General features: G+C 46.0%; 1 protein-coding gene across 1 annotated transcript in view; it reads left to right on the top strand.

Annotated features, from left to right (window-relative positions):
- The first annotated feature begins 19,005 nt into the window (after positions 1-19,005).
- The window catches only part of RNF144A (ring finger protein 144A), a 124,329-nt gene continuing 116,329 nt past the window's right edge, over positions 19,006-27,005 (top strand). The window contains exon 1 of the mRNA XM_017896624.1: positions 19,006-19,188. The gene's annotated coding sequence lies outside the window, so the exon portion shown is untranslated. The remainder of the gene's footprint in view (positions 19,189-27,005) is intronic.

A 27,005-nucleotide genomic window follows, 5' to 3' on the forward strand; every position in this document is an offset into this window, starting at 1 on the left:
AAATGAAATAAAACTATAAGCTATGTTAAATACATTTTCAGCTGTTTTATCCACTATTATTCACGTGCCACGCCCACCCCCCTCAACCCCCCACTGCTGCCTAATGCACTGGCAGGATTTGCAAGGCCTTAATGTTTAAAATATTCAGATGTTAATTTCTCTTAAAGGGGAGAAATAAGGACTTCTAACATTACAATAAATTCAAATTCAGTCTATATAGTGTTTTGCTTTATATTTTCAGTTTTAAATGTGAGTGTTAGTTTTGTAAGACACATTTAATTGAGAAAGCAAAGAATTTCTTGGAGGTATCTTACATGTTAAGGGAAGATATTTTACATTGCATTTAATTATTTCTTTTTTTAATCCAAAATTTTATTTGACTGTGTTTGTCTAGAAGTGACACTATCGTTTCTTACATTAACTAGGACTGGAGCCTGGAGATAGAAAATAAGTCTAGTTACATAAAAATTTTAAATATATGCACATTTGAATTTATCAATTATGAATATGTACACTCTACACAATGAATTGTGGAGAATAATGAAAGTAGCAAACCATTGTATATTTCAAAGTAATTTCTAACACATATATGTGTGTGTGTGTGTGTGTGTGTGTGTATTACACTTTAAGTTCTGGGATACATGTGCAGAACGTGCAGGTTTGTTATACAGGTATGCACGTGCCATGGTGGTTTGCTGCACCCATCAACCTGTCATCTACATTAGGTATTTCTCCTAATGCTGTCCCTTCTCTAACCCCCCAACCCTGACAGGCCCTGGTGTGTGATGTTCCCCTCCCTGTATCCATGTGTTCTCATTGTTCAGCTCCCACTTATGAGTGAAAGCATGCATTGTTTGGTTTTCTGTTCTTGTGTTAGTTTGCTGACAATGATGGTTTCCAGCTTCATCCATGTCCCTGCAAAGGACAGTAACCCATCCTTTTTTATGGCTGAATAGTATTCCATGGCATATATGTGCCACATTTTCTTTATCCAGTCTATCATTGATGGGCATTTCGGTTGGTTCCAGGTCTTTGCTATTTGTGAACAGCACTGCAATAAACATATGTGTGCATGTGTGTTTATAGTAGAATGATTTATAATCCTTTGGGTATATACCCAGTAATGGGATTGCTGGGTCAAAAAGTATTTCTGGTTCTAGATCCTTGAGGAATCACCACAATGGTTGAACTAATTTACACTCCCACAAACAACGTAAAAGCGTTCCAATTTCTCCACATCCTCTCCAGCATCTGCTGTTTCCTGACTTTTTAATGATTGCCATTCTAACTGCCATGAGATGGTATCTCTCATTGTCGTTTTGATTTGCATTTCTCTAACGACCAGTGATGTTGAACTTTTTTTCATACATTTGTTGGCCACATAAATGTCTTCTTCTGAGAAGTGTCTGTTCATATCCTTTGCCCACTTTTTGATGGGTTGGTTGGTTTGTTGTAAATTTGTTTAAGTTCCTTATAGATTCTGGGTATTAGCCCTTTGTCAGGTGGCTAGAATGCAAAAATTTTCTCCCATTCTGTAGGTTGCTTGTTCACTCTGATGATAATTTCTTTTGCTGTGCAGAAACTCTTTAGTTTAATTAGATCCCATTTGTCAATTTTGGCTTGTGTTGCCATTGCTTTTGGTGTTTTAGTCATGAAGTGTTTGCCCATGCCTATGTCCCAAGTGTATTGCCTGGGTTTTGTTCTAGAGCTTTTATGATTTTAGGTCTTACGTTTAAGTCGTTAATCCATCTTGAGTAAACTTTTGTTTAAGGTGTAAGGAAGGGGTCCAGTTTCAGTTTTCTGCATATGGTTAGCCAGTTTTCCCAACACAATTTATTAAATAGGAAATCCTTTCCCCATGGCTTGTTTTTGTCAAAGATCAGATGGTTGTAGATGTGTGGTGTTATTTCTGAGGCCTCTGTTCTGTTCCGTTGGTCTATATATCTGTTTTGGTACCAGTACCATGCTGTTTTGGTTACTGTAGCCTCATAGTCTAGTTTGAAGTCAGATCACGTGATGCCTCCAGCTTTGTTCTTTTTGCTTAGGATTGTCTTGCCTATACAGGCTATTTTTTGGTTCCAAATAAAATTTAAAGTAGTTTTTTCTAATTCTGTGAAGAAAGTCAATGGTAGCTTGATGGGGATAGCATTGAATCTATGAATTACTTTGGGCAGCATGTCCATTTTCACAATATCGATTCTTCCTATCCATGAGCATGGAATGTTTTTCCCATTTGTTTGTGTTCTCGCTTGTTTCCTTGAGCAGTGGTTTGTAGTTCTCCTTGAAGAGGTCTTTCACATCCCTTGTAATTTGTATTCCTAGGTATTTCATTCTCTTTGTAGCAGTTGTGAATGGGAGTTCACTCATAATTTGACTGTTTGTCTGTTGGTGTAGAGGAATGCTTGTGATTTTTGCCCATTGATTTTGTATCCTGAGACTTTTCTGAAGTTGCTTATCAGCTTAAAAGATTTGAGGCTGAGACAATGGGGTTTTCTAAACACACAATCATGTCATCTGCCAACAGAGACAATTTGACCTCCTCTCTTCCTATTTCAATACACTTTATTTCTTTCTCTTGCCTGATTGCACTGGCCAGAACTTCCAATATTATGTTGAATAGGAGTGGTAAGAAAGGGCATCCTTGTCTTGTGCCGGTTTTCAAAGGGAATGCTTCTGGTTTTTGCCCATTCAGTAAGATATTGGCTGTAGTTTTGTCATAAATAGCTCTGATTATTTTGAGATATGTTCCATCAATACCTAGCTCACTGAGAGTTTTTAGCATGAAGGGTGTTGAATTTTATCGAAGACCTTTTCTGCATCCATTGAGATAATCATGTGGTTTTTGTCATTGGTTCTGTTTATGTGAAGGATTACGTTTATTGATTTGTGTATGTTGAACCAGCCTTGCATCTCAGGGATGAAGCCGACTTGATCATGGTAGATAAGCTTTTTGATGTGCTGCTGGATTCGGTTTGCCAGTATTTTATTGAGGATTTTCACATCAGTGTTCATCAGGGAATATTGGCCTGAAATTTTCTTTTTTTGTGGTCTCTCTGCCAGGCTTTGGTATCAGGATGATGCCAGCCTTATAAAATGAGTTAGGGAGGAGTCCTTCTTTTTCTATTGTTTGGAATCATTTCAGAAGGAATTTGTACCAGCTCCTCTTTGTACCACTAGTAGAACTTGGCTGTGAATCCATCTGGTCCAGGGCGTTTTTTGGTTGGTAGGCTATTAATTACTGCCTCCATTTCAGAACTTGTTATTGGTCTATTCTGGGATTCAACTTCTTCCTGGTTTAGTGTCAGGAGGGTATATGTGTCCAGGAATTTATCCATTTCTTCTAGATTTTCTAGTTTATTTGCATAGAGGTGTTTATAGTATTCTCTGATGGTAGTTTCTGTGGGATCAGTGGTGATATCCCCTTTATCATTTTTCATTGTGCCTATTTGATTCTTCTCTTTTTTTCTTTGTTAGTCTGGCTAGTGTTCTATTTTGTTGATCTTTTCAAAAAACCAGCTCCTGCATTCATTGATTTTTTTGAAGGGTTTTTCATGTTTTTATCTCCTTCAGTTCTGCTCTAATCTTAGTTATTTCTTGTCTTCTGCTAGCTTTTGAATTTGTTTGCTCTTGCTCCTCCAGGTCTTTTAATTGTGATGTTAGGGTGTTGATTTTAGATCCTTCCCACTTTCTCCTGTGGGCATTTAGTGCTATGAATTTCCCTCTAAACACTGCTTTAACTGTGTCCCAGAGATTCTGGTATGTTGTGTCTCTGTTCTCATTGGTTTCAAAGAACTTAGTTATTTCTACCTTCATTTTGTTATTTACCCAGCAGTAATTCAGGAGCAGGTTGTTCAGTTTTCAGGTAGTTGTGTGGTTTTGAGCAAATTTCTTAATCCTGAGTTCTAATTTGATTGCACTGTGGTCTGAGAGACTGTTTGTTATGATTTCTGTTGTTTTGCATTTGCTAAGGAGTGTTTTGCTTCCAATTATGTGGTCAACTTTAGAATAAGTGTGATGTGGTACTGAGAAGAATGTATATTCTGTTGATTTGGGGTGGAGAGTTTTGTAGATGACTATTAGGTCTGCTCAGTCCAGAGCTGAGTTCAAGTCCTGAATATCCTTGTTAATTTTCTGTCTTATTGATCTATCTAATATAGACAGTAGGGTGTTAAAGTCTCCCACTATTATTGTGTGAGAGTCTAAGTCTCTTTGTAGGTCTCTAAAAACTTGCTTTATGAATCAGGGTACTCCTCCTGTATTGGATGAATATATATTTAGGATAGTTAGCGCTTCTTGTCGCATCGGTCCTGTTGCCATTATGTAATGCCCTTCTTTGTCTTTTTTGATCTTTGTTGGTTTAAAGTCTGTTTTATCAGAAACTAGGATTGCAATCCCTGCTTTTTTTTTTTCTTTCCATTTGATTGGTAAACATTCCTCCATCCCTTTATTTTGAGCCTATGTGTGTCTTTACACATGAGATGGGTCTCCTGAATACAGCACACTGATGGGTCTTGACTCTTCATGCAATTTGCCAGTCTGTGCCTTTTAATTGGAGCATTTAGCCCATTTACATTTAAGGTTAATATTGTTATGTGTAAATTTGATCCTATCATTATGATGCTAGCTGGTTATTTTGCCTGTTAGTTGACGCAGTTTCTTCATAGTGTCAATGGTCTTTACAATTTGGTATGTTTTTGCAGTGGCTGGTACCGGCTTTTCCTTTCAATATTTAGTGCTTCCTTCAGGAGCTCTTGTAAGCCAGGCCTGGTAGTGACAAAATCCCTCAACATTTATTTGTCTGTAAAGGATTTTATTTCTCTTTTGTTAATGAAGCTTTGTTTGGCTGGATATGAAATTCTGTGTTGAAAATTCTTTTTTTAAAAAAAAGTTTCAATATTGACCCCTACTCTCTTCTGGCTTGTACAGTTTCTATAGAGAGATTTGCTGTTAGTCTGATGGGCTTCCCTTTGTGGGTAACCTAACCTTTCTCTCTGGCTGCTCTTAACATTTTTTCCTTCATTTTAACCTTGGTAAATTTGACAATTATGTGTCTTGGGGTTGTTCTTCTCGAGGAGTATCTTTGTGGTGTTCTCTGTATTTCCTGAATTTGAATGTTGCCCTGTCTTGCTAGGTTGGGGAAGTTCTCCTGGATGATATTCTGAAGTGTGTTTTCCAACTTGGTTCCATTATCCTCGTCTCTTTCAGGTACACCAATTAAACATAGGTTTGGTCTTTTCACATAATCCTATATTTCTTGGAGGCTTTGTTTGTTCCTTTGCATTCTTTTTTCTCTAATCTTGTCTTCACGCTTTATTTCATTAAGTTGATCTTCAATTTTTGATATCCTTTCTTTCACTTGATCAATTGGGCTATTGATACTTGTGTATGCTTCATGAAGTTCTTGTGCTGTGTTTTTCAGCTCTATCAGGTCATTTATGTTCTCCTCTAAACTGGTTATTCTAGTTAGCAGTTCCTGTAACCTTTTATCAAAGTTGTTGTTACCCAATTTCTAATTCTGTCAATTCATCAAACTCATTCTGTATCCAGTTTGTTTCCTTGCTGGTTTGGAGAAGAGGCACTGTGGTTTTTGGGATTTTCAGCATTTTGTGCTGGTTTTCCTCATCTTTGTGAATTTATCTACCTTTCATCTTTCATGTTGGTGATCTATGGATGGGGTTTTTCCACGGGCATCCTTTCTGTTGATGTTGATGTTACTGATTTCTGTTTGTTAGTTTTCCTGCTAACAGGCCCCTCTTCTGCAGGTCTGCTGGAGTTTGCTGGAGGTCCACTCCAGACCTTGTTTCCCTGATTATCACCAGCAGAGGCTGCAGAACAGCAAAGATTGCTGCCTGCTCCTTCCTCTGGAAGCTTCGTTCCAGAGGGGCACCTGCCAGAGGCCAGCTGGAACTCTCCTGTATGAGGTGTCTTGTCGACCCCTGCTGGGAGGTGTCTCCCAGTCAGGAGGCATGAGGGTCAGGAACCCACTTGAGGAGGCAATCTGTCCCTTAGCAGGGCTTGAGCGCTGTGCTGGGAGATCCACTACTCTCTTCAGAGCCAGCAGGCAGGAACATTTAAGTCTGCTGAAGTTGCGCCCACAGCCACTCCTTCCCCCAGGTGCTCAGTCCCAGTGAGATGGGAGTTTTGTCTATAAGCCCCTGACTGGGGCTGGGGCTGGGGCTACTGCCTTTCTTTCTTTCCTTTCTTTCTGATGGAGTCTGGCTCTGTTGCCCAGGCTGGAGTGCAGTAGCCTGATCTTAGCTCACTGCAGCCTCTGCCTCCTGGGTTCAAGTGATTCTACTCCCTCGGCCTCCTGAGTAGCTGGGATTACAGGTGTACACCACCATGCCCATCTAATTTTTGTATTTTTAATAGAGATGGGGTTTCACCATGTTGGTCAGGTTGGTCTCGAACACCTGACCTTGTGATGCACCCGCCTTGGCCTCCCAAAGTGCTGGAATTACAGGTGTGAGCCTGGCCGGGCTGCTGCCTTTCTTTCAGAGATGCCCTGCCCAGAGAGGAGGAATCTAGAGAATCCGTCTGGCTACAGCCGCTTTGCTGTGCTGTGGTGGGCTCCACCCAGTTCGAATTTCCCAGCAACTTTGTTTGAACTGTGAGGAGAAAAGAGCCTACTCAAGCCTCAGTAATGGCAGACGCCCCTCCCCCAACCAAGCTCAAGTGTCCTGGGTCGACTTCAGTCTGCAGTGTTGGCAGCAAGAATTTCAAGCCAGTGGATCTTATCTTGCTGGGCTCTGTGGGGGTGGGATCCGCTGATCAAGAGCACTCGTCTCCCTGGCTTCAACCTCCTTTCCAGGGGAGTGAATGGTTCTGTCTCACTGGTGTTCCAGGGGCCACTGGGGTATGAAGAAAAACTCCTGCAGCTAGCTCACTGTCTGCCCAAATGGCTGCCCAATTTTGTGCTTGAAACCCAGGGCCCTGGTGGTGTAGGCACCCGAGGGAATCTCCTGGTCTGTAGTTTGTGAAGACCATGGGAAAAGCATAGTATCTGGGCTGGATAGCACCATTCCTCACAGCACAGTCCCTCACAGCTTCCTTTAGCTAGGGGAGGGAGTTCCCTGACCCCTTGTGCTTCCTGGGTGGGTGAGGCGATGCCCCACCCTGCTTTGGCTCACCCTCCATGGGCTGCACCCACTGCCCAACCAGCCCCAATGAGATGAACCAGTTACCTCAGTTGGAAATGCAAAAATCACCCACCTTCTTTGTTGGTCTCACTGGGAGCTGCAGACCAGAGCTGTTCCTATTTGGCCATCTTGCCAGTCCTCCAAGTCAAGTTTAATTATACAAAAACCCCATATATGCTTAGGAAAACTATAGCAAGTCCACCTCAGATACTACTAAAATAGACTTAAAAGATCAGAAAGATTGTAACAATATTTATTTTTATTATTAAACAATACACATTTGGAGGATATTTGAAAACAGTAAAACAAAATGAAGAAAATTAAAATTACCATAATTGTTTCACATAGAGGTAACTGGTAATCTAGCTTACATCTTTCCAGTCATATATATTGCTTAGTAGAATTGCATTCATACTCAATAATTTTATTTTTCACATGTCTTCTGAAGTTTTTTAAAGTCAATTAGCATTTTATACTTTAATGAGAACAGCCAGTTCTCAGCAATTCACACTAATAGATGAGAAAACATTCAATAGCATTAAAAAGTCAGAGTTAACTTGAGAAAAACCACTGGATTTGGTTTTTGAGTTGTTTACATATTTGTTTATGGATGTGAGTGGTATCCTGTTAATTTTGGTAATATTCTCTACACACACACACACACACAAATAAAAACAAAGCTTCTCTGTGAAAGTTCATTCTTGGGGAATCTGGAAAACTGCCCAAACATTGTTTATTTTTTTCATTCAGGGCCGCCTCAACTTGTTTCTAAACCCCTCTCAGCAACACATCTGAATAGACTGACCTTTGTCAGTTCTCTTCCTGGGTTATACTCAGCTTCATCTTTTATGTTTTCTGACATCTACTCGTGTGAATAACCAGAAAACCTTTGTATATGTGTAGCTGGTGCCATCTGCTTTTGTGAAGAATACCTCATTTTTTCATTAAATCATAACTCAGATATCACTTTTTCCTGGAAGCCTAGTAGACAGCAGGCATTCGAATGCTTGTTGAGTCAAACTGACCTGAATTTGTCAGCTCAGGCTGCCATAACAAAATACCATATACCATGTGGCAGAAACAACAGACAAGTATTTCTCTGGAGGCTGGAAGTCCAAGATCGGTGCCAACTGTTTCAGTTCCTGGTGAGGCTTCTCTCCCTGGCTTGCAGATGGCTGCCTTGTCCCTGTTCTCATACGGAAGAGAGAGAGAGAGATCTCTCTCCTCCTACAAGGCCACCATCCTTTTGCATAAGGACTTCATTTGAACTTAACTACCTGCTAAAGACCCTGTCGCCAGATATAGTCACAGTGGGAATCAGAGCTTTGACATGTGAATTTTGGAAGGAGACAGTTCAGTCCATAGCATGACCCATCATTGAAATAGTAAGATGTAGTATAACTAATAGATTTGACCTGACTTCGTTGCCATTTAATAGATTTGACCTGAATTTGATGGCAATTAATAAAGCCACTTCTATTGAAATAGGCAGTGCTGTGAGTAGTATGACTTGGTGACACCTGGAAGTTTCCTATTGCCTCCCTCATCTGTGACAGAGCCTGAAATATCTTCATTGTGATTAAACTTGCAATTTCTCCACTGATTTTCTGTAAAACTGAGGGAGTTTGGGGAAGTAGCAAACATTAATCTTGTTCTTCCAGTTGCCGTGGGGATGAGTCAGCCCCACCTTTCTCTCAGGTATTGGCCAGGAGAGAGAAAAGAAGGGAACAGAGAGCAAACTGAAGCTATTTCCTACCTATTTGCCTACCATAACCTGGTGATGCATGGCAAGATCTTTGTAGTTGAAAGGTTTAATTCAGGAACAGCTGGGTGCATATCTACCGTGTGGTGAGACCTGTACCAGACGCTATGGGGAATATCCAAGAAGAAGAGTTAGGCTTTTCAACTTTGAGAAATTTGCAAATGTTAGGACAAGAGTTAGACACACGAGAGAGTTAAACAACTGAGTAAGAGAGGCAAAGCGGTGATAGGAAAGGCACAGGCCGTGGAGACAGCCCGGCTTGAGCTGCAGTACTGTGTTTGATTAAGCGTGAGATACTTAGGTTCACAAAGGCCCAGTTTCTTCATCAGCAAAATGAGGGATCAATGCAAAGATTAGAGTAAGGACTTGAGTTAATTACACAAACAGCTCCTGGTGGCCTCTGGTAACTACGAACAGTAACCGATGAGTTCACGTCACATGAAAGCCATTCTTCATAATCTGAGGTAACGCAGGACAAAATAGATAAAATCTCATGTCACAGTTTCAAGTCCTGATAATTGTCATGAGCGAAAAGAGAGGACATTTGGGTTTGGGGGAGGAACACCTTAGAGAACAGGAGGCTTAAGACAGCTGCCCATTAGTTAACTCACTCATTTCATATGCACCTATGATATATCAGGTTTTATAGCAAGTGCTAAAAACGCAAAAATGAGCGTGAGATTGTTTTGTTGCTAAGGTGCTCAAAGTTTAGTGGAGAAGGCAGCCCTGTAAACAAATAGGTAAAACAAGTGTGGAAGGATGGTAGAAGTAGCGACAAAGTTTTCACACACACACACACACACAATACACGGCTGACTCTGGTCTCTCATTCTACATCTTAACGGGAATATTGAGATGAGTGCTTCCCCAGAGCTCAGGTCTGAAAAATGCGGTAGAACATAAACTTCTAAACATGTTCTGACTACTCATCCATAAAAAAGAATGAATTCATGGCATTTGCAGCAACTTGAATGAGATTGGAGACCATTATTCTAAGTGAAGTAATTCAGGAATGGAAAACCAAACGTATGTTATCACACTTAAGTGGGAGCTAAGCTATGAGGATGCAACGGCGTAAGAATGACACAGTGAGCTTTGGGGACTCAGTGGGAAAGGGTGGGATGGGGGTGAGGGATAAAAGACTACAAATTGGGTGCAGTGTGTACTGCTCGGGTGATGGGTGCACCAAAGTTTCACAGATCACCACTACAGAATTTACTCCTGTAGCCAAACACCACCTGTTCCCCCAGTAACCTATGGAAAGAAAAAACAAAACAAAAAAACGCTCTGCTCTGTTTTGTGAAGGGTCCAATGTCAGCCTTCAAGTGGCTTCAAAAATCAGAGACACAGAAATGTGCGAAGCAACTGGATATAAGACAGCACACGGTGGTGGGAACCAGGGCGAGGTAGAAAACATACTCCTCTTAGCGGCATTCAAGTTTTAGAAAACATGACACTCCCCAAGTGAAAGACCTCTGAAGATCTGACTTGTCTTATCAGATGCCTGTCTTCAAATTCAAGTCTCAGTGCCACCATGACTATCCCCTAATTTATTCAATGGTATGTCAGGCATTAGCTGTTCACTGAAAACTGCTAACCTTAATCACTGTTCCTTGAAGGAAATATTTTTACTCCCTGTTATAAAGACTTTGAGTAGTCTTTCATACCCCCTTCTGTGAACATGAGAAAATTTTACTTTCTCGCCTTCTTTCAGTTAAGCAAAGCTACTCATTCTGGCCAATGATGAGTGCATTTAACTGCTGGTACAAGGCTTTACAACATTTGCTTCTGGGTCTACAGTGATTACAGAGGAGGTCTAATGTTGAGATGGCTGAGTCTAAAAACAGGCAACCTTGATCTTGTGTGCCTATTGGGAGGATAGTATTGAAGAGACAAATATGGTCATAGCAAACTGCATATATGGGACAGTTCACCTTTTGAGATTACTTGTTACTGTAACACAGATTAGCCAGTCCTAACCAAAATGATCCCATAAGAAATAACATTCAGATTGTCTAAGGCTAATGATGGAGATACAATTTCAGTAGGGGTTAAGGCATTTGGACTTCATAGTCCCATTTCACAATATTGACCAAGATTTACATTCTCCGTGGGGGTGGCTCTACAACTGATAGAATCACAATAATCTCGGCCTTGGGGGAATGCGCCTATGCCTCCTACCAGTGGACACACGATTCTTCTCTTAACTTAAACTATATGGTCCTTGAGGGTAGAGAGCATGTTTTAGCAGCTAACAATTTTTGAGCCCTGAAGCAGGCATGGCAAGTATGGTGTTAAGTGCTTTGACTAATTTTTATTTTAAATGCTCAGAGAAACCATATAAGAGAAGTGTAATCATCCCTCATTTTATAGCTGGAGCGGAGGGAGTCTAACTGACATGACCACATGCATAGCTAGATCTTGATGAAACATAGACTGACTTCGGCAGCCAAGCCCAAACCAAGCTCAGGTTGATGGCTTTGTCCTTCTTCCAAACTGCCTGGGACTCAGCTTCTGGGTTTCTGGGTTTTATTGGTTGCTGTTATGTGTTCGTTTCAATCTGTGAAGCCTGCTCCCCTCTTGATGATCAGAAACTGTGAGTGCATGTCTTCTTTGGAGGAAGTGGCTTGTGGCCTTGCCCTGTGATCCTCTGATAAGAATATGTTCTCAGAAATACAACCCAATAGACCAAACTTTCACACAAAGATATGAAATGAGAGAAGAAGTAAGGAGAAGACAGATGGATAGAGGTCTTCATACACATGCAAGATGGGGAAAGGAGAAAGAGGAATTTGCATTCTTTCATTGGAATATGACATTCCTTCATGTCTAATGCCAAACATACAAATATAATAATATAGTAAGAGAGTAATAAAAGTGGTGTGAGCACAACTCAGCAGAAAGATTGGCTAACCCAGGGGGGTGACAGAAATGTTACTAGAGGTGTCAGTGGTGCGCTGAAGTTTAAAAGAGTATGAGAAATTTTCCAGGCTGTCAAGGCGTGGGGATTTGATGAGAGGGTTTGCGTTTGTTATTGTTGTTGATGGGGGTGGCGATGGTGTGTGTGTGTGTGTGTGTGTGTGTGTGTGTGTGTATGTGTGCGTGTGTAGAAAGAAAGAAAGAGAGAGAGAGAGAGGAGTTTTTAAGTACTGTATGTATTTTAAGGAGATTGAATAATCTAAGGTTAGGATCATTTAAAATAATAGCAGAATAAAAGTCAAATACTTAGAAACACACAGCAATGAAACAAAATGATCTCTAAAGGGGCTTTTAAGTATGTTTCAGTCCACAAGCGGTCTCTATAGCCCCTATTCTTATTTTATTCCCACCAGCCCCAGAACTTTCCATTCTCAGGTGACATCCAAGGCTCTATCCATTCCTGCTCCAGCCCACCTGCCACCTTTATCCATAAAACCTGCTGGTCCTACCAAGTCAGACAATCTATTGTCAGGAAAATGTTTTATGATTCTCTTCTTCTGCAGTCTTGCTGGAGCTCACTTTCCCCATCTTACTGTGTCAGGTCAGGTTCCCTGGGAAACAGACTCTGGAGATGGAGGTTGGCTGTTAAGAGATGCTTAGGAAGGGTTCCTGTAGAAGAATGAGGAAGCAGGGGAGCTGGGATGCCTTTGCTGGGGAACTCTGGGGGCTAGGGAGCCCTTCAGTGTGGTCCCAAGGTACGCCAAGTGGTGCAGGCATTAGCCTTGCCTGGATCAGGCAAGCTGTTTTGGAAGCAGTTTTACAGGAGGCAGCTACCTTTGGCCAAGGTTGATTCCTGGGGTGTGAGCCTTCCACATCCAACAGTCCCAGCTCATGGGATCATGACTGCCTTGGTTCTGTAGGGAATCTGCATGAAGTATTCAAGCATCCACCTTGCGATATATCACCTGAGCCCTGTTCAGTAGGTGGAGCAGCAAGTCCTTCTTCTCCCCCGTGGCTCTTTATTTTAAACCTCATGTGTTACCATGTGGCAGCATTCACTAGGAATGAGTGGTGGGCACCTGATTTGTTGTCCAGGACACAGACCCGGATTGTGTACTGTGTTCCCCTTCCACCTATCTGCTACCTGAATTTCTTCCAGGTTCGCATCTTTTCCTAGCTGTTGGCTATCTGCCTCAAATGTGCTCTCATGTCTAAGACTGAATGACTTACTCTGCCTACCTAGCACTGTACTTGGGCTCTCCTTCAAGACTCAAGTACCTATGAATTGCTGCTACTCAAAACCAGTTTACAGTGAATGTGTTAGCTTTAGTTGTTAGTTTAGGCAAGACCATGTTGCACTAACAAATAAACCCTAAAATTTCAATAGCTTAATGCATGCAGGTTCAGATTCTCTTGAGAATCATCTTACCAGTGGGCAACCCACAGATCCAGCAGACTCCATTTGGTGGTCCCACCACCTCCATATGTGGTTCTGTTATCACTGGGATGGGGACGGACAAGTTCAGTGTTATGAAGGTCTTCTCTTTGCCTTGGCCCAGAAGTGAGGCTTGTGTCTACAGTCTATGGAACAAAATGAGTCACATGCCCTGGCCTGACTGTGAGGGGTCCAGAAAATCTAGGAAAGTGCGTGGCTATTTAGTGAGCATTAAATGTTTGCCCACAGTGAAGTCTGTCTGCTGTTAAATATAATCATTCTTGGAGACTTGAGAAAGCCTTTAAAAATTTTGTCAAGCCCCAGGGGCCATATTCAATTGATTACTACAGAAAGACAGTGTAATAAAAAGTTAAAAGACCTCTGAATCAGCCTTCTGTAATAGTACCACATGTGCCATGAGCAAGCAGGGATCCCGGATCTGGCACAGCCTCGGTAAACCTCCGTGTTTCCATAAATGAAGTGAAAAGATCAGACAAAACTTGCTCTCGGGTCCTTTTCAGTTCTAAGTAGAATCTATGGAGCTTGCATTTGAGCCATGCATAGAAGATCTGGTTAATAGAGAACCATGGAATGTTTTTTCTTACATCCAACAAATGTAATTTCTTACATTCAACAAATTTTTATTAAGTGTCTAGAACTTATCTTGCCATTGCTGGATATGATGGCAAACAAGAGAGACACATCTCTACTTTCTAGGAGAATGCCAGGAAAAATATCTTTACTTTTAATTCACATGTTAATCTTTTCATTTATTGTCAATTATCTTGCCACCTCTGTGTAACACTTTTATTTTTATAACGCTTGTTCTCTAAGTTGTAGTCATGAGTAGACACTTTCCATGTGCTTGTATTAGTTTGCTAGGCCTGGTGAAATAAAGTACCACGTTCCAGGTGGCTTAAACCACAGAAATTTATTGTCTCACAGTTCTGGAGGTGTATTAGGGTTCTTCAGAGACACAGAATCAATAGGAGAAAGAGAGAGAAAGAGAGAGAGAGAGAGAGAGAGAGAGAGAGATTGATTTATTATGGGAATTGGCTCACATAATTATGGAGGCCAAGAAGTCCCACCATCTGCTGTCTGCAAGCTGGAGACTCTGAAATACTGGTGGTGGAATTCAGTCAGAGGCCAAAGGGCTGAGAACCTAGGGGTGGCGTGGGGAGGGGGAAGCACGCTGTCATGTAAGTGCTGGAATCCTGAGGAATCCTGAGGCCCAAGAACCAGGAGCTCTGAAGTCAGGGGGCAGGAGAAGATGGATGTGCCAGCTGGAACAGAGGGAGCATCTGTGCCCTTCCTCCTCTTTGTTTGGGCTCTCCAGAGATTGGGTGATGCACGTGGGTGAGGGCAGATCTTTAAGGATTCAAATGCTGATCTTATCCGGAAACACTCTGAGAGATGCACACAGACATACTGTCTTACCAGCTATCTGGGTGTCCCTTAACCCAGTCAAGTTGACAGTTAACATCAACAATCACAGGGGGCTAGAAATCTAAGTCAAAGCTCTGGCAAGATTGTTTCCTTTTGAGGACTGTGAGGAAGAATCTGGTCCAGGCTCCTCTTCTAGCTCCTGATGCTTTGCTGATCATCTTTGGTGTTTCTTGGTTTGTAGAAGCATCACCCAAATCTTTGACTTCAGTTCACCTGGTGTTCTCCTTGTGTGTGTCTGTGTCCACATTTCCCCTTTACATAACACCAGTCATATTGGATTAGAGCCCACTCCAGTATGATCTCCTCTTAACTAATCATATCTGCGATGACCCTATTTCCAAAGAAGGTTACATTCTGGGGTACTGGAGCTTAGAACTTCAGTGTATGAATTTTAAGGGGACACAAGATGTCCGTGACAGTGCTGTGTTAAGTGACTGAAAGGATGAATTTCCTTCTTCACTTGCACTTTCTTTCTTGAAGTTTTGTTTGAAGCTGCTTGAAGACATCTCTGTATCCTATCTTATGTGGATGCCACACCCACTGCAGAGATTACTTGAGATGTCAAGGCTGGAAAAGAAAGAGAGGGTGCTTTTGAAGGGAGGAGGGTAAGAGTACAGACAAGGGAAGCTGTATCAGTCTGTTCTCACACTGCCAATAAAGACATGCCCAAGACTAGGTAATTTATAAAGAAAAAGAGGTTTAATGGACTCACAGTTCCACACGACTGGGGAGGCCTCACCATCATGGTAGAAGGCAAGGAGGAACCAAGGCGCAGCAGTCAAGAGCATTTGCAGGGGAACTCCCCTTTAAAAACCATCAGATCTCCTAAGACTTATTCGCTGTCACGAGAATGGCACAGGAAAGACCCACCCCCATGATTCAGTTACCTCTCACCGTATCCCTCCCACAACATATGAGAATTATGGGAGCTACAATTCAAGATGAGATTCAGGTGGAGGCACAGCCGAACTGTATCAGAAGCTTTGCCAAGAAGACCCTGAGAGTAGCGGGAACTCTTCTCTGTTCCTTGGCATTACCATGGGAAGGCTGTGTGGCTCACCTGGGGACTGTGCCTCCGGCAGGAAAGCTTTGTGCAGTCTGCTTCTGAGAGAAGGCATGGCTTCCTGAATGAGATGGTCAGTAGCACAGACGGGCTGAAGATGAGAGGTTACATTCCACATTCCCAGAACCATAATATCCCCTAGATTCCTGTGTGTCCCTAAGGAGTGAGAGTCAGAATGAGAACTGGCATTTAATTTCCTGCTACCCTAGAGAAACAAGAAATGGAATTTGTTAACTTTTAAAATTAAAAAATGTGAATTTTCTATATTTATGGAATATGTGATTACAAATTCACACAAACTCCCCTGTCTAATTTTTTTCCTTTTTTTTTTTTTGTTTGAGACCGAGTTTTGCTCTTGTTGCCCAGGCTGGAGTGCAATGGTACAATCTTGGCTTACTGCAACCTCTGCCTCCTGGATTCAAGTGATTCTCCTTGCCTTAGCCTCCCGAGTAGCTGGGATTACAGGCATATGCCACCACACCTGACTAATTTTGTGTTTTTAATAGAGACGGGTTTCTCCATGTTGGTCAGGCTGGTCTCGAACTCCCGACCTCAGTTGATCTGCCTGCCATGGCCTCCCAAAGTGTTGGGATTACAGGCATGAGCCACCAAGCCCAACCCGTTGTCTAATTTTTTTAAAAAATTCAAGTGTGAGTCTGAGCTTCCTTTGATTTTGTGTCTAGAAGTGTCAGAATGGCTGTCTGCTTTCCCAGCCTCTGGGCCTTTTGCTGCAGCGCTGAGTTGCCAGCCTGCTTCCCATGAGCAGAGAATTTTACCCATCTAGTAATCAGGAAGAGCTTGTTCAATGAGTGAAGGGTGAGTTACACTGCATTGGCACAAACACTTGGCAACAATGAGTGTCCTTTACAATGGGCTCTATGGGACAGCCCTCTGGGGGAGATGGGCCAACCAGACCTGAATAGGGGGCTGGATTGAAAACTGACAGTGACAGCTGGAGGTGAACTTGAGAGACCCAACAAACTTGTTGTTGGAGAGAAGTAGGGCAGCTGCTCAGAGGCATAGCTCAGAGGACAGGATTTCACTCAGTATTTATTGAGCGCTTGTTATGTTCAAGGCCCTAAGAGGGAATATGTAGAAAAACGCTGTTCTCTAGAATCTTAAGATCTAAGCATCAGAGAGTGAATGCCACAAACAGTAAGTGTGGCAGATGCCATGACCAACATAGACAAAGACTAAGTATTACACCAGCTCAGCGATCAGAGATCTGGGGATGGGGAATGCCATGATAGGCCGGGAAGTCTTCGCAGAGAAAACTGCATCTGAGTGCCTTTTGAGGCCTGCTGCAAACTGTACTTTCAATGCCAGTGGCCCCTCTTGCTATCTCCCCAACAATGATTGCATTCACAAAGACAGAGCAGGGGAATGAAGTCACATGTGTTACCACATGAGCAATTACAAGTCTCAGTTGGGTTAGGGCGGTTTTGCACCTTAACTCTCTTCCTGCAGCCTCAGATGCTCCTATGCAGTCCCCCAGCTTGACTCTTATACCTCTGTATGTCATGAGAACGCCTGCATCTTAATACAGACCACTTTATTGTGGGGAACACAGTACAACGTCCACTTCTTGTGCATTTGCAGTCACCCACCCATGCATTCCCTGAATCCTTCATTCATAAGTAGTACTCAACCAAGAAGTTCTCTGGTATCCCAACTCAGACATGGGAGGTGTGAATATATTTTTCATAAAGCTCAGGCCTTTATGCAGAACTATTTTCATCTTCTAGTGAGAGGCTGGAGTAACAAAGTGCTGTTGTTAAGATTCTTCCCATTGTGCATTTTTCTTGAATAATGACATTTCTAAAAAGAATCTGAAACTGAGGCATTAGAAGGCAAGTGCTCGTTCATATCGTTGAAGAGGTCAAATATTTACCAGAATAACTTCTCAATACAGAGGAGGCAGATTTATTTTATTTTATTTTATTTTACTGTAAAAATGTATGTGTAGCAGAGACAAATTATGCAGAGCTTTGAGTTAGTTAATAATCATCTAATTTAATTCTTCGGAGAAATGAGACAAATTGTAGCTAAGGACTATGGAGTTGCTTTAGTTTGCCAGTTATATTTAATTTGACTATCTATTTATTGAAAGACAATGTCTTACTCTGTTGCGCAGGCTGGAGTGCAGTGATGCAAACACAGCTCACTTCAGCCTTGAACTCCTGGGCTCAAGCAATCCTCCTGCCTTGGCCTCCCAAAGTGCTGGGCTTACAGGTGTAAGCCATGGTGCTCAGCCTATTTGACTTGTTTAATGTCTCCCAAGAACTCATACATACTATTGCCACCTCATTTTCCACATAAGAAAATGGAAGCACGAAAACGTTAAGTAACTTGCTTAATGGCTAGTAGGTGGTAAAGCTTGCATTTAGACCACACAGTGTGGAGGGTCTGCTATTAAGGAAAAACGATGTTCTAGTGGGGTTTCCGTTTAATATTGCAGAAAAAAGAATCTTTATGTTGAAGAAGGTGTTATTTCATGCATACTCGTAGGTTTTGTTCATATATGCACATCTGACATATAATTTAACATTTGTGTAACTTGAAGCTCCTATGGGGAGTGGCAGAAGATACAGGAATTCTATTAATACCTTCGCAGATCTTAGATTCTAACAAGCTAGATACCTTAAGAAAAAGAAAGAAATTGCTATGCTTGGATACCAGATGTCCATTCCACCTCTTGGGACCACCCGGGGGGCGGGCCCTCTCTTCCCATCCTTCTAGACAAGCAGGTAGTGGGATGAACAGACAGACTTTCCTTGCGAGGGTTGGCTCAGGAAGGCTCTGGGCTCATCTCACAGCCCCCCCACCCCCACCAAGGGTCTGGGACGCAGGTGCTGGCTCCGGTGGGGTCTGCAGCCGAGCGGGACCAGAGCCCAGGGCGCAGCTGCGCAGCTTAACGCCGGTTCGCGCCCTGGTTTAGAGCGCTGGGCTGGGTCACCCCTTCTTTCCTAGCTTGCTATTATGTGTTCCCTCGGTGTGGGAATCAGGGGAGTGTCTTCTGGAGGCCACTAAAGCAGGAGTAGCATTTTCATGTTAGCGTGCGCAGGCGGTCTCCGCAGCCCCTCGTGGTCTCGGAGCCTGTCCTAGGGGCCTGCGGGGCGGCTCCCGGCCTCGGGCGGGCGCAGGCGGGCGGCAGGGGGCGCTGTGCGGCTCGGGCGGGGCGGGGCGAGCCTGCCGCGTGCCCCGGCCTCGTCCGCTCGCGCCCCGCCTGCGCCGCCGCCTCTCCCGCGCGGGCTCTCGGCAGGCGGGAGGCACAGGGCCGGCGTTGGGCAGAGGCGGGCTGTGGCGGGGTGCGGCGGCGCGGGGAGGCGCGGGCGGCAAACCCGGCGGGCACCCGGCACCGGCCGCAGCCGGTAGGGGGCGGAGCCGTCCGGAGCCGGCGCGGCCGGCGGACGAGCAGGCCCAGGTAGGGGTGACGCGGCCGTCCCTTTGTTTCGCATCTCCGGGCCGGCCGCGGAGCGGGGGAGGGCGGGACGCGGGCACTGCGGTGCCGGCCTTGGTGCTAGGGGCTTGCGGCCGCGCCTGCCCCGCTGGGTCCTGCCCGGGCGCCGGGTGGCAGCGGGCGGGGGGCAGCGTCCCTGGCGGGGACTCGCGGGCTCGGTGCAGAGGACGCCCGCCCTGCCCTGCCCATGTCCCTGCTCTCGTCCGTGCTCTGCTCCTGCCCCTGTCCTGCCCTACCTCTCGCTGGTGGCGCCCGCGCCTCAGCGCAGTGGGCGCTTAGGGACCTGGCGGCCCCCTGCTTGCGCTGCGCTGTCGCGGGTCTGCGCTGCGGCGCGGGATCAGGGCGCCCCGGGCCAGGGTCCCGCGGGCGATCTGCCGGCGGAGGCTTTCACAGTTCGGGGCCCCGCCCGCAGACCCTGGGGCTGGAGCCTCGGCCCCAAGAGCAGGTCTGGGAAAGGACTACGCGCCCGGGGCACCGCCACCGGCGGGGAAGGTCGGAACTGGCCAAGAGGACGCCCTGCACATCCCCTGCGCGCGGGGTCCCCAGCCACTACTGTCCGCAGTACCCAACGCGAGCCCTTTCCCGGGGAATGAGCCGCCGCCCAAGCCCCGGAGTTCCCTGCGGGTCTTACCCACCCCAGCCTCCGGCCGCCGCCCCCAAGCCGCCTGCACTGTGCTTGGCTCCCAGCTGTTTGGTCGCTTATGCCATCCTGGAGGCTTCCTGGTTCTGGGGTGAAGGGGTGACTTCTTTACCCTAATGGTCTTCGTAGGCAGGTCTCAGGATGTCCACTCCAAAGTTCGTGGTCTTTTTTCTAGCCAATAATAATTTTTTAAAACCTTTGAACAAATACCCTGTGCTGCCTCCTGCAGGGTCAAGGCGGGGGTAACAGAGGAGTGAGACAGGGCCCCAAGAAACTATCCCCGGTGGATCCCTGCTGCCCTGCGGTGAGAGGGGGTCTGGCTCCTGCACTGGGAGACTGGGAAGAAAGCACTTCCCGTAGTGAGGCCTGGGAGATGGAAGGAGGACATGCCCCAGTGAATGGGGCTGGGGTTGGGGGTTAAGAGTTGATCCTGGCACCTAAGATGCATTTGTAAATGGAATGCCAGGCAGAAAGTAAGTTGGTGTAGGCGCCTGTGGAGCTGTGGGAGTCCCTAGGAGTCAGGGTGGCTTTGCAAGGGAGGGGGTGTCTGAGTCAAAGCTTGCAGCTGGGGCAGGTCCAAGGTGGCAGGAAGGGCCTCTGTCCAGAGAGAGCTGCTCCAGCAAAGGAAGGGGGAGGGCCACCGTGAACTTTCACAGGGGGTTCACCCAGTGGCTCCAAAGGAGACAACAGCCTTTTGATTGTATTCTCTTCTCCAGTACTGAGATTAGGGAACTTCGTTTTTTGCACTTTTCTAGTGCCTTTTACGTTTTGTTTTATTTTAAAGTGTGCAAAGGAAATGTGACTAGAGGGGTCGAATGAGGATAAATCGTGAAATCTTTGAATTCTAGGCCAAGACTTTGGGTTTGACTCTGTGTCAGTGGGAGCCATTGATGGTTTTGGAGGAGGAGAGTGATCTGAGCCCTGCTCCAGAGTGATTGCCACAGTGTTGAGTGGAAGGGAAGGCACGGTGCTGTGTGCCTACTGTGGCTTCAGAGTCAGACCCCCACTGGCTGTGGACCTTCACCTGCATCAGGCATCGAAGGTTGTGCATGGATTGAGGACCTCATGAGAAAATGGGTGCAAATAACCCAATTTTAATGGGATGGAAATTTTCCAGACCCAGTGCAATTTGATTTTTGCAGTTTGTGTTTTTAAAGAGGCCCTGATTCTGATGTCAGGAACTCTAGAAGAGGAAATAATGAAGGGCAAGCTCAATTGCATGATGCAGGCACCCCCAGGTCATCTGTGCCATGAGGATTTGGGAAACTCAAAGAACATTGTAAAATGTATGTATTTTATAAATAGATTCCAGTGCCCTCAGCTTGGTAGTTGGTAATCCCTGTATCCAGACTGTTACTAGAGTAAGTCACGTCTCCTGGGGATTCAGTGTGGTTTGGGACTTTGAAGGGACCTCACACTGTTTGGCTGAAGCTGCTGAGGTTCAGGGGTAGACGTGCCACTCTGGCAGGCAGCAGCAGGGCCGGGAGCTACAAGCCACGTTGCCTGCCTCTGAGAAGTTTTTTTTCCCCTGTGGTCCACCATGTGGCCCCACTGCCTACTTTTGTTCACATTTCTCCCTCCTAGAAGCCTTTCCCTCTGGGGGTAGACATGGAAAGGAAGCCTGCCCTTGGAGACTGACAGTCACAGAACCAGGTGGGCCAGCACCCATCTGCCCTACGAACCCTCATTGTAACCATGGGAACCTTGTAGCTTGGAGAGGAGGGGTCAGGTAGCCCAGGCCACACGATAAGCTGTGGCTGGTCCAGCCCTGGCATCAGCTTTTCTGGTTCTGTCTGCTGTGCCTTTTTTCCCCACACCTCACTTGCAATAGTGGATGAAGCTGTGCTCGCTGGCCTGTGTGTTGGGTGGTCTGGAACCACTCAGGATGGTACTGAGCCCTCAGACTCTCCCAGGGAACTGCCAAGCGAGGAACCCCTGGCTTCCCAGGATGTGGGATCTCAGAGGCAGCCCAGAGGTGGGGAATGGAATGGGATGCTTCTAAGGAAGAGGGACTCTTCGTATTTTCTCTGGGGAATTTTCTAACTTTGAGATCCAAGAATGAAGTTGAAGGTGCCTTTCTTTTCTTTAAGAAGTAATCTTTTCCAAGACCAGCCTCTTTTCTCCGTTGTTTCTGCATTACTGAAACATATGAATCCCCTTTCTGAATTCGATGAAGAAATTAAATTGAAGCCACTGCTCACAGACCTGCTGGGTAGTGGGGCTGAAGAATAGAGCTTATTCCAATTTCCTGACCCAGCTGTCTGGCCCTGGGCCAGCGTCTTAACCTCCCTGGATGGCTCCAGTGTTTTGAGGATAAAACTGAGGTGTTGGCCTAAATATTTTCCAAGATCCAGAAATAAAAATGTACTGTTGGATCATATTTTTTTTTTCCAGGAGAATAAATATTACAGGACGACTCACCAGGTACAACCATTCGTAAGGGTCTGTTTGTTTGTTTCCCAAGAGAAAATATTTTAACTTTCAGAAGAGTGGCTTTTTTCCACAGTGAAATGGTGAGAAATGAAGCTTTGAGGAGGGAGGCTCATTGCCTTCACCTTGCTCCACTCCACGCATCACCCAAGACCTGAATTTAAAGGTGCTTGCTTCCTGGATGTTCTGTAGAACTGGAAGATGGCCTTTCTCTAAGGAGCAGGCTTATAAGCTGGATGCAGTGTTCCAGACAAAAGCAAGCTCCTTGATGGTATGAAGTGTGTCAACCAGTATTTTATCATCTCAGGTGTGTTTGGCCTGAGGTGGAGGAGGTGGTGGTTAATATTCATTATGCGTTTGCCTGACTTTCAGGGTTTTGCTTGTATTGTGGATGCAGTTCTCACACAGCCCCATAGCACAGGCATAGGTGGCCGTCCCTAGCTGACAGAGGAGCAGAGTGACGCAGGGAGCAGGGATGTTATCCAAGGTCACACACCGTCAATTTTGAATCCTGGCTTTGAACCCAGAGGCCTGCAGATAAGGACAGATCCCATGACCTTGAGGAGGCTGTTGTCTAGGGAGCGGGAGGCTCAAACGTTAACAGACAGTTTGAACAGTGGTGTCAGGGCAGCATGGGAGGTCAGGGCAGAGTGCAGTGGGACTCATAGGAGGATGCCTCGGTCAGCCCCGGGTGGCAGGGAGGCTGCTTGCTGGGGCGATGCTGCTGGTCTGGGATGGGAGGGACAGGTCAGAGTTAGCTAGGCAAATTAGAGGGTCAAGGTCACAGTCTGGGCCTGGGAACAGCAAGAAGCAGCCTGGGGTGGACAGGGAACTTAGGACCAGCACACAGGGCCAAGCTCCCCAGCTGCCTTACCACTGGCCTTTTTAGGGTGGCTGGTGGTCTCTGAGCTGTTTGGACCTAGATTTCTGTGTGTGACACAGCCGCTTTCATTACTGGCATCTCCTGGAAGCTCCCATCGCTGCATTTTCGTTTTCACTGTTTTGTTTTGGAGCCTCTTTCTCTGTGTTCTCTCCATTTCCTTTCTTCCTCCTCCAGTTCTACCTGGTGGGAGAGTGAGTTCAGGGAAAGATCCGGGAAACCACCCATAGCGACCATTGTTTTTACAGTCAGTCACTTTGCTCCCATGTCTTCCGAGTGACCCATAGTCGCCTGGGGCCAGCGACTGGGAACCTCTGAACTAGACATTAGCCCAGCGCAGGTGCTGGATATGGCAATGCAGGCTCTGGGGGCTTCTGCCTGTGGGAGCCTGTGGGAGCAAAAGGGAAGGGTTCCAAGTCCTGAAAGTGGATGTTGTCAGAGTCTTTTACTGGTTAAACGGGCTTTTGTATCTGTCCTAGGACTGTGCACATCTCTTACAACATTGTGTTCCTGGGAATACTATTTAGGTTTCCCAAGAACGGCTTTCAGGTAATTCTTTGGAGCAGGGCATGTTTATTGTTGATGTGTGGTGTGTGAAGGTCCTCTGGAGGGCAGGGGAGTGCCGAATGCAGCAAGCTCGCCTGCCTCCTGCGAGCCATGCAGAGGGGACCTGCCCGCTTTTCTTCTTTTCTTTTCTTTCTTTCTTTCTTTCTTTTCTTTTCTTTTTTTTTTTTTGAGATGGAGTCTCGCTCTGTCGCCCAGGCTGGAGTGCAGTGGCGCGATCTTGGCTCACTGCAAGCTCCGCCTCCCAGGTTCACGCCATTCTCCTGCCTCAGCCTCCTGAGTAGCTGGGACTACAGGCGCCTGTCACCACGCCCGGCTAATTTTTTTTGTATTTTTAGTAGAGACGGGGTTTCACGGTGTTAGCCAGGTTGGTGTGGATCTCCTGACCTCATGGTCCGCCTGCCTCGGCCTCCCAAAGTGCTGGGATTACAGGCATGAGCCACCGCGCCCGGCCAACCCGCTTTTTCATAGTGTGTCTCAGATTCCAGGGTGTGCCACCTGGCTGGTGATCTGGTGGGTTGCAGGAGTCCCCTCTGTGCACCCTCCATGATTGACTGGTCTGCACCCTCTTCTGTAAGTTTCCAGCATTCCAGAGTGAACTCTCCGATGTGTGTACCACCTGTTTGACCCCTGCTACAGCCTCTTCAGTGAGGCCTGTCTGTATCCTCTGAACAAAAGGGAGCCTGACAGGGAGGCAGCAGCACTTCCTCATGTCCCCATTTGGCTCCTGGGTGTAGGGAGTGTTCCCCTTCACAGAAATACTCAGATGTCTGCATGAGGGGACTTTCTCCTCAAGTTCAAACAGTCACTGAAATGGAAATGCACTGTAGCTGGAATCAACGCATGCCTTTTTTTAACTTTCTTGAGCAGCTTATCTGCTAAGCCTGTCGGTGTCTGTTAACACTTCTCTATTCAGACACCTCCAGCAACCCTCATTGCCCAAGTTACCTGTGAGCCCGCAGTTGAGTGTTCAAGCCTCTTCCTGCCTTGGCTCCAGCCTGTCTTTCCAGGGCTGATCTCAGCAGCTGCTGACATGTGCCCTGGGATGCTCTCCCACCATACATGTGCCAGCTTCCTAATGATTCTTGAAGGCTCATCACAAATGCTGCCTTTCCTTCCAGCTGTAAAATTACCCACATGGGTGACTGTGGAGATGCTCTCCTCTGACACTGGCATTGCACAGATGAGAAGATGGAGCCACAGGGAGCAGAAGGGGAGCTGAGTTAAAGCCACAGGGTCCAGACCAGGTCCTGCATGCCCAGGTGCCTGCATTCTCTCTTTTCTCTTCCCAGGCACAAATGTTTTCCCCACCAGGTGCTTCCATAGCAACTTTTTTTTTTTTTTTTTCCCCAGAACCTGTATTTGCATTTAAAACTCTCTAATCTAATTTTAGTGATTTATGTAACCATCTTATTTCCTCTCCTAAATTATAATCTCTGCACAGGTAGGAACTTACTCACTTTTACATTCTCTCAGTGCCTATCGTGCTCTTTCTGAATGGATTTTTGTTAAGTGATTGAATACAAGATAGGTTCAAGAGGGAAGCCTGGAACAGATTATGAATGAAAACATGGAATTCGAGTTTAAATTCTGTACTCCACCATGATCCGAGCAAATCAGATTCTCTCTTTAGGTCAGGTCACAGAACAACACACCGCAAGACTGTGAGAAGTCGGGTGGGAATCTTTGCTTGGGTTTAAGAGTGAGGATGGTAGAATGTAGCCTGGTGGCCCGCAATGCAGAGAAAGAATCCTGGTACCGTGGTTGTGTAGACACCACGTAAGTGAGATCCAGTATAATAGCTGGCGAGGCTTCCATGGCCATGTTGCTGGGGGTCCCTGGGGCCCGAGGCACTCTGTGATGCACAGGAAGCATGTGACGTGGCCTTTGCCCGTGATGTTCCTCATCCAGCAAAGGGAGACACGTAATGCAGAATGGTTAGGACCAAGCTCCAGAATGTGCCCATCCGAGCGCATGTCCTGGGAGTCTGGTGAGGAAGCGATTGTGGAAACGGGAGTCGGCATACGTGGGCTTTGGAGAGCTGGGGAGAGTAGAGAAGGGGGCGCTCTGAGCTGTCAGAGAGCGGGGCAAAGACCCAGGCCAGGCAGGGTTTGTTCTGAAGGATACTAAGGAGACAGCATTGTTGGATGAACCCTCAGGAGCAGCAGAGGAGGGCCTCCCTCTCCCCTCCGAGGGCGGAACTCTCAGGAAACACTGGGATGCTTTCGCCAGTGCCTTGGAACAGCTTGCCAGGTAAGGCCCCAGGGCCAGAGATTCTTGTGCTTCTTCCTGTATTGGAGTTGAAGAACTGCAGCTGCTAAGTGTGCTGTGAAGTGTGTGAGGAGCCGTCCTTCCTGTTCACTGTGTTCTCTGTCTCTGCGGAATCCGTTTTCTGAGTAACTTACGTGCCCTTGGTCTAGGGTGCCAGTTGTGCACTCACAGGCATAACGTAGGCTGTGTGCTCTGAGGGAGCCTGTGCTTTGGGAAGGGTGCGGGCTTGCAGAGACCTTGGGGCTGACTCTTTGATGGATGGAGAATGTCAGGAAGCACCCGGGTCCTTCTGTGAGTTTTCTGGCGACCCCGATTGCCACGCGGCGAATCTTGGTCGCGTATGCACTGGAGCGATGTAGTCTAGGGCAGTGGCGTCCAAAATGCTTCCAGGAGACTTTCTGAGTTGGCACCTTAGATCTGAACTCTCTTGACTAAAACACGTGCATTTCCTTCTAATCACTTGGCAGAAGTAAGAGGATTGTAATCCCTAGTGTGGACGGGATGAGGCTGGCTCTGTGCCACAGATCTCACTCACAGGTGACGGGTCTTTCTCTCTTCTTTTTGTCTCAATGAAGCACTAGCCAAGGCCCTGAAAACGGAGCCAGTCTGGTCGTTGGCGGCCGGCAGAGTGGTGGATAGGGCCAGGTGTATTAGGAAAAAGAAAAAAACAATCTCTTTAGTCCATCGTGAGACCCTAAGAAACCAGCTGTGTTTCAGCTTCTGTCCTCCTCCTCCCTCCCCAGTTGCTTTCTTTACTTCCCTCGTTATCATGTGTAGGGGTGAAAATGGCCAGATATGAGAGGAAGATTTCCCATTTATCCAAGGACAGAAGCAGGCAGGAACCTCAGGATCTGATGTGGGCAAGCCGCAGGTAAAGGGCAGGTTCAAGGCCCAGAATACAGGGAGATAATTCTCTCTAATATCTGCCTGCATCTTCATGTGGCTGTCTTCTCTCTCTGTCTCTGCGCTGGGAGTGCGTCTCTTCTCACGAGGACA

This window comes from Rhinopithecus bieti, unplaced genomic scaffold, assembly GCF_001698545.2.
Source record: "Rhinopithecus bieti isolate Rb0 unplaced genomic scaffold, ASM169854v2 scaffold_27010, whole genome shotgun sequence".
Taxonomy (NCBI): domain Eukaryota; kingdom Metazoa; phylum Chordata; class Mammalia; order Primates; family Cercopithecidae; genus Rhinopithecus; species Rhinopithecus bieti.